The sequence below is a fragment of the Calliopsis andreniformis genome, chromosome 12, assembly GCF_051401765.1.
Source record: "Calliopsis andreniformis isolate RMS-2024a chromosome 12, iyCalAndr_principal, whole genome shotgun sequence".
Classification (NCBI taxonomy): Eukaryota; Metazoa; Arthropoda; class Insecta; order Hymenoptera; family Andrenidae; genus Calliopsis; species Calliopsis andreniformis.
In genome coordinates this window covers 1,165,490-1,174,126 of record NC_135073.1, presented here as the reverse complement: position 1 = coordinate 1,174,126, position 8,637 = coordinate 1,165,490, and the positions used below count along the sequence as shown (strand labels likewise).

Below are 8,637 nucleotides of genomic sequence, written 5' to 3'. Positions count from 1 at the left end.
GCACTTTAAAGCGTTTAAATTTCCCACCTATAGCCTTGTCACGTATGCACAATGGCATTTACTGTTTTAGGAAATCACTTAATTGCTGATTTTGTCTAAACTATTATAAATTTTAGAAAAGTAAAGAGAGTGTAATTAAGGGCAGCAAAGGTGCAATTTTTCTATACAGTCAGATCTGTAGAAAAAGCAATCTATTAGAAGATATCGGTATGTTTTCATGCATAAATTACCATTAGAGGGGAATAGGCCAGTATTTTTTTTCGAAATTCTTACTTTTGCAGGCTGGGGTGGAGACAGTCATTTTCATTGTACTGGCAGCAATTCTCAAACACAGACCTTGTAGAGCGATGGCTTCAGCTCTATACTTCTGCCTTTGGCCGATAGAGGCAGTCCTTTCGAGGTTTCCACCTAGGTTTTTAGTTAAACTGATCACACTCTATACTCAGCTCAGCTCAGACTTTCAGGTTCTTTCAGAGTCCATGGTTGATTGGATCTTGGGTTGACGTTGAAGACGGAAAACGAGAGCGCTCTTCTTTTAATACAAAAATATAATTATTCGTGTTCGTCTGTATATTTGTGATAGTTTATAGAGTTTCTATTATTATGACAGATAATAAAGCTACTAGGACGAGAACTGTACTTTCAAAACAACAGAAACTAGAAATCTGTCAGAAAGTACAAAATGGGGCATCTATTATCGGATTAGCCAATGAATACCGTGTTGTTCCTAATACGATTCGTCGTATTCGACGAGACGAAAAATTATTACAACATTTCGTAGAGACTCAAATACTGGAACAAAGTAATCAACGGAAAATAACACATGTAGAAAATCGTTTATTTGCATGGGTTTTAGAACGAAGAGTGTGGGGAGATTTAACTTCTGATATACTTTTAAGAGAAAAAGCATTAGCAATTAGCAACAAGTATGGAGTGTCAACATTTAATGCAAGTAGAGATTGGTTGACAAAGTTCAAGAAACGTTGCAACATTCATTTAAGTCGTATATATGGAAGAAGAACAAGTGCAGATGAGGCTGCTGCAGAAAAATTTATAACTAAGTTTCATGAACGACTAGAAAAAGAAACAATTGATTACCATAATATTTACAACATGGATGAAGTGGGCCTTACATGGACGGCTGTTCCTCCATCAACATTTATGCCTAGTAAAGAAAAAAATTTTGCAGGAACAATGTCAAAGAAGGATTATCTAGCTGTGGGCATATGTGCTAATGCAAGTGGTAGTCATAAACTTGACATATCTATATACAAATTTGGTGATATAAAAGCACTAAAAAATTGCAAGAGTTTGCCAGTAATATATAGAGTACATGAACGAACATGGATGAATAAAGTCATATTCAGTGAATGGTATGAAAACCACTTTAAACCATCTGTAAAAAAGTATCAATCAGAAAATGGTAGACATGGGAAAGTTATTCTCATATTAGATTGTTACGAATATATTTATGGCCAAAGCCACAATTTAGAGTTATTAGGCGTCCAACCCGATGATAATTTTGAAATCATATTTTTGCCTCCTAATACTAGTACTCTTCTTCAACCAATGAACCAAGGAATTATTACTATATTACAAAAAACTTATCTTCATAAAATGTTGCACAATGTACTATTGCATGTAGATGATACACAACAATTTTATACAAAATATAATAATGTAAGAGAGTGTATACGTTTATTACATGAAGCATGGGCAGATATAAATACAATTAGTATTCAAAATGCATGGAAGAGAATTTTAAAAACTATTTCTACAGGAACAATAGAGGAAAACCCAGACAGTTCTCTAGATACTGAGTTAAGTCAGATAATTGGCACAATCACAGGAGAAGAACCTTGTCCAAAACGAGTGGCTGAATTTCTATCACAATGTGAAGAAATATTAAATATCTATGATGATGAAACTGAAGAAGGTGAAGGAATACAGACTAAAGAAGGTAATGGAATCATAGAAGAACAACAGAAAGATATTAATATATCTATGAAGGATAAAATAGAGATATATGCACACATGCAACAACAACAGGAAGAAATTAATACACCTCTAATGGAACAACATGAAGAAGCATCTATGGAAGAAAAAGAAGAAGTTAATACACCTATGCAGGAACAACAGGAAAGAATATTTATACCTATTGAGGAACCACCAGAAGAAATATATATGCCAGAGGGAGAAATGTATACATATATAGAGGAACAACAGGAAGAAATTAATACATTTATGATGGAACAAGAAGATCAACAACAACAACAGCAATACGAAAATGCAAGAAATATTAAGAAGAGAGAATTAGAGCATGCACTTAAAATTATTGAAAAGTATGCTAAAAACAAAACAACATTAGTAATTGCACAATCTTTAATAGAGCACATGTTAAACGAAGATACCTAGCTAGGATGTTGAAAGAAATATAACGAAAATGATTTGAGAATGTAAAGCTTCTTATGGAAGAATAGGCTTTTCATTGATTTAATGAAAAGGTATCTCTGTGTTATTCTTTTTAAGTATGCATAACATGTAATTTGTTTTTATTGTTAGTAAAATAAATTAATATTAATTTTTTTGCAGAAAGAAAATCGTTTTACTAATATGGAGGATGATTTTTTACAAAGAAGTAGCCCTTTTTAACACTTTAAAAAAGATAAGTTATATTTCTCTAGTATGTATAATGATCCATTTTACTTTTGACTATAAAAGCTAATACTATTTTTTTACAGCATAAAGTATTAAAAATAAAGGATTCAAGGCCATGGTTAGTAAACATTCAAATTGACAGCTACTCAATGAACTGAGGTTTGCCTAAGATAATCCAAGAATCAATATAAGATTAAATGAATAGCATGACACTATTTTACAATATTCTTGTTGTTGATTATTGCTAATGCAACATCATTACTAGATCTGTCATCCAATGCATTTTTGTGTCACACACTTGGGGGGCTCGCGAGCCCTCTTACTATTTTCATGTCATATTCGACCTTATCGATTCAATCTAATATAACGGTGCTACGAGTGATAAGTATTTAAATTAGATATAACCTTAAACGACCTGAATATTCTAATTAATTGCCAAAATACAATAATATGATTGAATGATTCCATTTCATAATAGTACATTTTCATATAAAAATAATTTGGTCTATCTCCATAAATTTCGATTATGAATATTATATGAAAGAATTGAGGTACTCTTATTTTACACGAAAATATTTTTTTTAAATCTAGGAAGTGGTAGAAGTCATGCTAAATTGCAGTAATTGTATCATACTACAAGAAAAAAGAATAATAATAGTAATTATTTATTATTGTATTACATTGTATTATATTAGTAATAATAAACAATAGTACTACAAATTTATGTAACCATATACATATATATTGAATGAGTACAGGAGAGCACTATTTAGATATACACAATTGTTTTAATAACAATTTATTTGATTCTCCTTCGTTACAACAGCCTTGCTAGAAAAAGTCACTGAATCTTAAAGGAGCGGGGGAAGGTAGTATGGTGGAGCGGATTCCACTGCTGCCTTCTGTGCAGCAGAGTGCGAGAAACAGGGGGTGTCTACTACAAACTTCTACATACATACATATGTGCATATGTACATACATCAAGGACAGCGTTGCCAGTTCTCTCAAGAAATATGTTTTCGTCACTTTCTATGGGGAAGTAGGTAAAAGAGGAAAAATAGATATCGAAGAAACAGTAGAAAACCGTTGAAAACTGGAAAAAAATGGCGGTATATTTTTAATCTAGTTTATTGCTATAATTAGTTATTGCTATGCGAATATTGTCTACGATATTCAAATTTGTGGATATTTCTAAGGGCGACGATTGTATCAAATTTTGCATTTGCAATAAAGAATTATCAAACGGTTCTTAACAATTCGTACCTAAAGAATTCATACTGGAAATATTTCGAACTAGTAACATTCTATATGATTCTTTAAATTGTCTAGCGTTAATTTTGTGCGCACGCATTGCGTTGTCGAATTTGCTTAAAAAAGTTTCCCAGTGGATCTTGATTGAAATTTCTTAGAAAAAATTATTTAAATCCTGTACTAAACAGGATGTTTCTTATGGCAATGAAGCTTTCAATAGTTAATATGAAATTTTTAAGCGAAAGCAGAATAAACTGTTTCTGCCTACCTTCCTCAATGAAGCAAATCTTTTTTAATTTTTGTACAGAATCTTTCCAAAATCGCAGATAGAAAGATACCTTTGCAACAGCCTCTCTTAAAATTTTCCCTTTAGAATCTTTTACTTTGTCGCCATTTAAACTATCAAAAACATCGTCTATAAATTTAATAATTTTTGCCGTTTCTAAGGCAGTACAATCTAATTTATATACGTCTAAGTCTAACATGTCAAACTCATCTGAAAAAAATTCGTGAAGTTTATTATTACACGTATCAAATTTAATTATATTAAGCAATATATTGTATCTATAATCTTGTAAGATAAGACGGAATGTAAGGAATTTTACATTGAATATATATTTTTAAACGCCTGATACAAAGATTTGGAGGTCTGCTCGACCTCAAGGATATCGCAGGACTGCCTCTTCCTTCGAAAAAAATCTTCGTTCTCTCTGAGCTATACCTTTCAAGAGCATGCCGTTAATTTACGAGCGGACCTGGCGTCGCGTTGGTCGGATCTGTTATCAGTTCGTCTGCTTTATCGTAGGCACGCGATTATACGTACAGGCTGCCTCATCGAAGTTTCTTAACATTCGGTTAACCTGCAAAGGTGCTTGTTCTCAAGCATGTGGTCATTTTCTACTTTTCGTTTACGTTTTCTGTAACAAATGACAGGAAACGCATCTGAGTATTCAAGTCGATATAATCAAAATGTCCCAGGCTTTAAATAACGACTTTTGTAACCAGAGAAACCTGTTCATCTAATAACTATACTTCCCCTTTTAAAGGTCTAGGGTAGTCACGTGACTTTACGAAATTTCTTGGTCGGTATTTGCCGTTACAGTTTTCTTTACAGAAATAATATTATCCACAGACATGTGGCTGCCTAATGAATGCGAGATGGAGCCACACTGTGATTCCCCCTCCATTATACACACTACTGCACGAGCCGTATGTACGTGAATTCGGCCCTTCGGATCACTTCGGATAGCTTCGGACAGACGAGAGGGAAGGCAAATGTCAAATCTTACTCTCGTGTATGTAAAATCCTATTATGGTTGGTCCAAGTCACTCGCAAGCGGTATTGAACGGCACGAGTCACTCGCGAAATATTTCGAGTGTAAACTCTGGTTTAATCTGCACAAGTAAATCAGTTTAATAAAAATTACTTTTCGAATTTATATAACTTGAATGTTAAAGATGATATACTTACAAGTTTTACACTTTCTCCGTTCTTGATACCAGCCTTTAAAAACAATTAAAACAAGTTCATGATGATTTTCTATTAATTTACTTACAAACAATAAGAGTAAACGAATTTTACTTATCTCTTTGTATATGTGGCGAATTATTTCCAAATCGTTTTTCCTTCGGGTTTGGTCTGGGTTAGGTTTGGGTATTTCACTAAGTTTAGATCATCCTCGGGGATGATAGGATCAATCGGATCCTGGGGGGACTCACGGATGGGGGCGAGGTCGGGGCTCTCATCGCAATGGACATAAAGGTGAGAAACACAGAGGAAATAATTATTTGCACTATTTGCAGCGAACTAGGAAGCGGTGGAGGAGGGCGAGGAGAGACGACCGGGAGGACTTCATCAAAGCAGTCGGGAGAAGCAGGAGAAACGAGGAAAAGAGCAGGACAGAAGAGGGAGAACAGAAAAGGACAAGGAGAAAGAAAGGGAGAAGAGGAGGAAGGGAAAGGAGAGGAGTTTGAACAAATGTAAAAAAAAAAAAAAAAGAGAAGTTTATGTAAATAAAGGAGAGAAGGTTGGAGGGAAAGTTCATGTAAGAACTGGTTATGCAAAAACATAAACATATACATAAATATACACGAGCATGCAAATAATAAATAAATAAATATAGACAGACAAATAATACATACACAAGCGTAGCGAGATATTGATGGAACATAGAGCGTACAAGGGAGATGGGATTTCCAAAGAATCAATGCACGTGAACAATATGTCTAATCAGTTATTTGAATTTGTAGGAGGTTAAAAGGATAGAAGAATAGAAAAGGGTACTAATGGGGAAGAGAGGAAGTTGTGTTCCAGATGGAGAGAGCAAGGAATGGCACAAGAAAGGGACAGAGGCAAGGTGGAAGACAAGGAATGGGACAAAGACGAGAGCCAAAGGAAAGGGACACCCCGTGGGCAGGAAGGAACCGGGAAGGATCAGGAAAGGAAAAGAAGAAGAAAGATGCGTAAAATTAGGAGGACAGGAAAGTAAATTTAATAGTAGGGCGGGACAGTAGAATAATAAAATGAAAATAACAATGTAATATAGATAAATTGTTTTAAAAAGAAAAAAAGAGGAGAACTTTAAAAAAAAAAAAAAAATCAGAATGTACATATGATTAGAATGCGAGATAAGCTTAGTTAAATATTGTTGCTCTTTTATGAAAAGGAGAAGAAATAGATAAATAAATACGGTATGATGAGTAGACTAGACATAGGAGATGTTAATGCTGGAATGATAGAAGGTTCGGATTGTTACTAAGGATAGAGTTAGATAACGATAGTAATAATAACGATGAAATGACACGAAGGTAAATTGTAAATATGAAAAAAAAAAAAGATTTTTGTATATATATAGAAGAATAATAAACAATAGAATAGGGACACCGCGGGTGAGTGCAACACTAGGATATCGCAATATAGCAATAGTACATAGATGGAACGAGTAGATGATTGAGAATAGAACACGTAAACAAGAATATGCGAATAAAGTAAGGTATAACGAAAGGTAGCTAATGGAAGGGACATTTGTAAGAAGGAAGTAAGGAGGCGCATGTGTTAGTAATAAGAATGAGAAACTATATGTGTAAGAGAAGGAATTAAATAAATAAATAGAAAGTTTAACGAGAATACTGTGTCGACGTGTCGAATAAATATACCTGGAAATAATGAATATTTGAAAAAAAAAAAAGGAGAGAGAAGGAGGGATAAGATGCGTAACGGGAGGGTAGAGAGAGTCACCTGTCTTAGAGTCAAACGCGTCCTTAACGAAACTGAGTCATATCTAGGCAGCAATGCTGAAGAATAGACAAAGGAGTAGAGCTTGTATCCGATCCATGGGATAATCTAGAATCATAACGAACCTTTGGGAAGGCAGAGTATAGATCTAGATGATTCCCGACTCCTGCGAATCGTCGGCTCCATAGTTAAGCTGTAACAGGTGAAACATAGGAGCGGAGGAGGGTCCATGAGAATCCAGGATGAATTGTCCCATAGTTCCGCGGCAACATAGGGACGAGGAGTCTGTCCTAGAAACTCTCTCTCTACTTGACATACGTTGCGCATCTGACATAAGAGAAATGGAGGCGGCATCCCGTGAGAGCGGGGAGTCAAGTCCAGCTTACCTGTCCGACAGGACAAGGGGATTCCGAAAGGAAATACCTTCCTGAAAAAGGGAAGAAGTACAGAGGCCGGAGATGGGGAAGGTTTACACCTCATCTCAGCACTGTACAGCTTCAACGAACGAGCTGCGAATTTTGAGATCGGAAGCCTCCAGGGGAACGGTAGGTAGATACAGGGACTTAGAGGAGCTAGAGCATAGGGAGTAAAAGCACGCGAGGGGGTGGGGGATGAAAGGGTGGGGGTCGATACCGTGGGGATGAGGGGACTTAGAATTGCATATCCGTCAAAGGGAGGGGGGGAGCTTTCTGCGGCTCTGGGCATAAGGGGGGGGTTGGAGGGTAAAAACTTTGGGAAAAAGAGACGCGTCAAAAACACTGACGGAACTGATATAATCGATAGCTCGATCGAAAGACGCAACGTCAACTGGTCGATGAGATGATTTCGGCGAAATTCAGCTGGCTCGACAACGGTGAGGGTGGGGGGAAGATTAGCTAAGGGGGGAAGGCACCAGAGTAGCTGGTCCTAGGTCGCGGGCACGGGGAGGTTTGTGTAACGAAGGATAGCTTAGGGAGGCTTCGATCGAGGACGATTCGCAGCGATTTGACGTGAGTCAAGATCGGGTTCGTAGCAGGACTCGAATGCGTCTGAGAAGTTCGGTCAGCCCAACGTCTTACACCACTCTTAGTTACGAACAGGGAGGAACCATGGCACGAACTTCGATGAGGACGTACCCCCGGCTGAAGGCACACCCTGCATAGGCCCGGGCCAGTAAAGCAGGGGTGAAACGGAAGCTGGGGTTGAGGGTAGGAACGGGTTATTGCCTCCATGCTTCGGCGTGAAGTCGGACGTACCAAGTCTGATAGTGGCCTGGGAGTCACACCGGTGATCACTCCCCCCGTGACAGTTAGCATAATCAGCATAATCAGCATAGGTTTGGGTATATACAAAATAAAAAGAGACATTGCTAGAAGTACATTAATTTAATATATTTCTTTTCTAACTAGTTATAATAATTAATAATTAAATTTTTGCCCCCGTTCCTCCCTCTTTCCCCCCGGCATGTAGCACGGTTGCTGCTGCGACCCCGATCGCGGCTTCTCCCGTACTTC

The 8,637-nt window shown here is 36.8% G+C and overlaps 1 long non-coding RNA gene across 1 annotated transcript; it reads left to right on the top strand.

Annotated features, from left to right (window-relative positions):
- The first annotated feature begins 5,104 nt into the window (after positions 1 to 5,104).
- On the top strand, positions 5,105 to 7,036 carry LOC143186235 (uncharacterized). The gene is made up of 2 exons (XR_013003031.1): positions 5,105 to 5,312; positions 5,713 to 7,036. It is a non-coding gene; the product is annotated as an uncharacterized LOC143186235 (long non-coding RNA).
- The last annotated feature ends 1,601 nt before the right edge of the window (positions 7,037 to 8,637 follow it).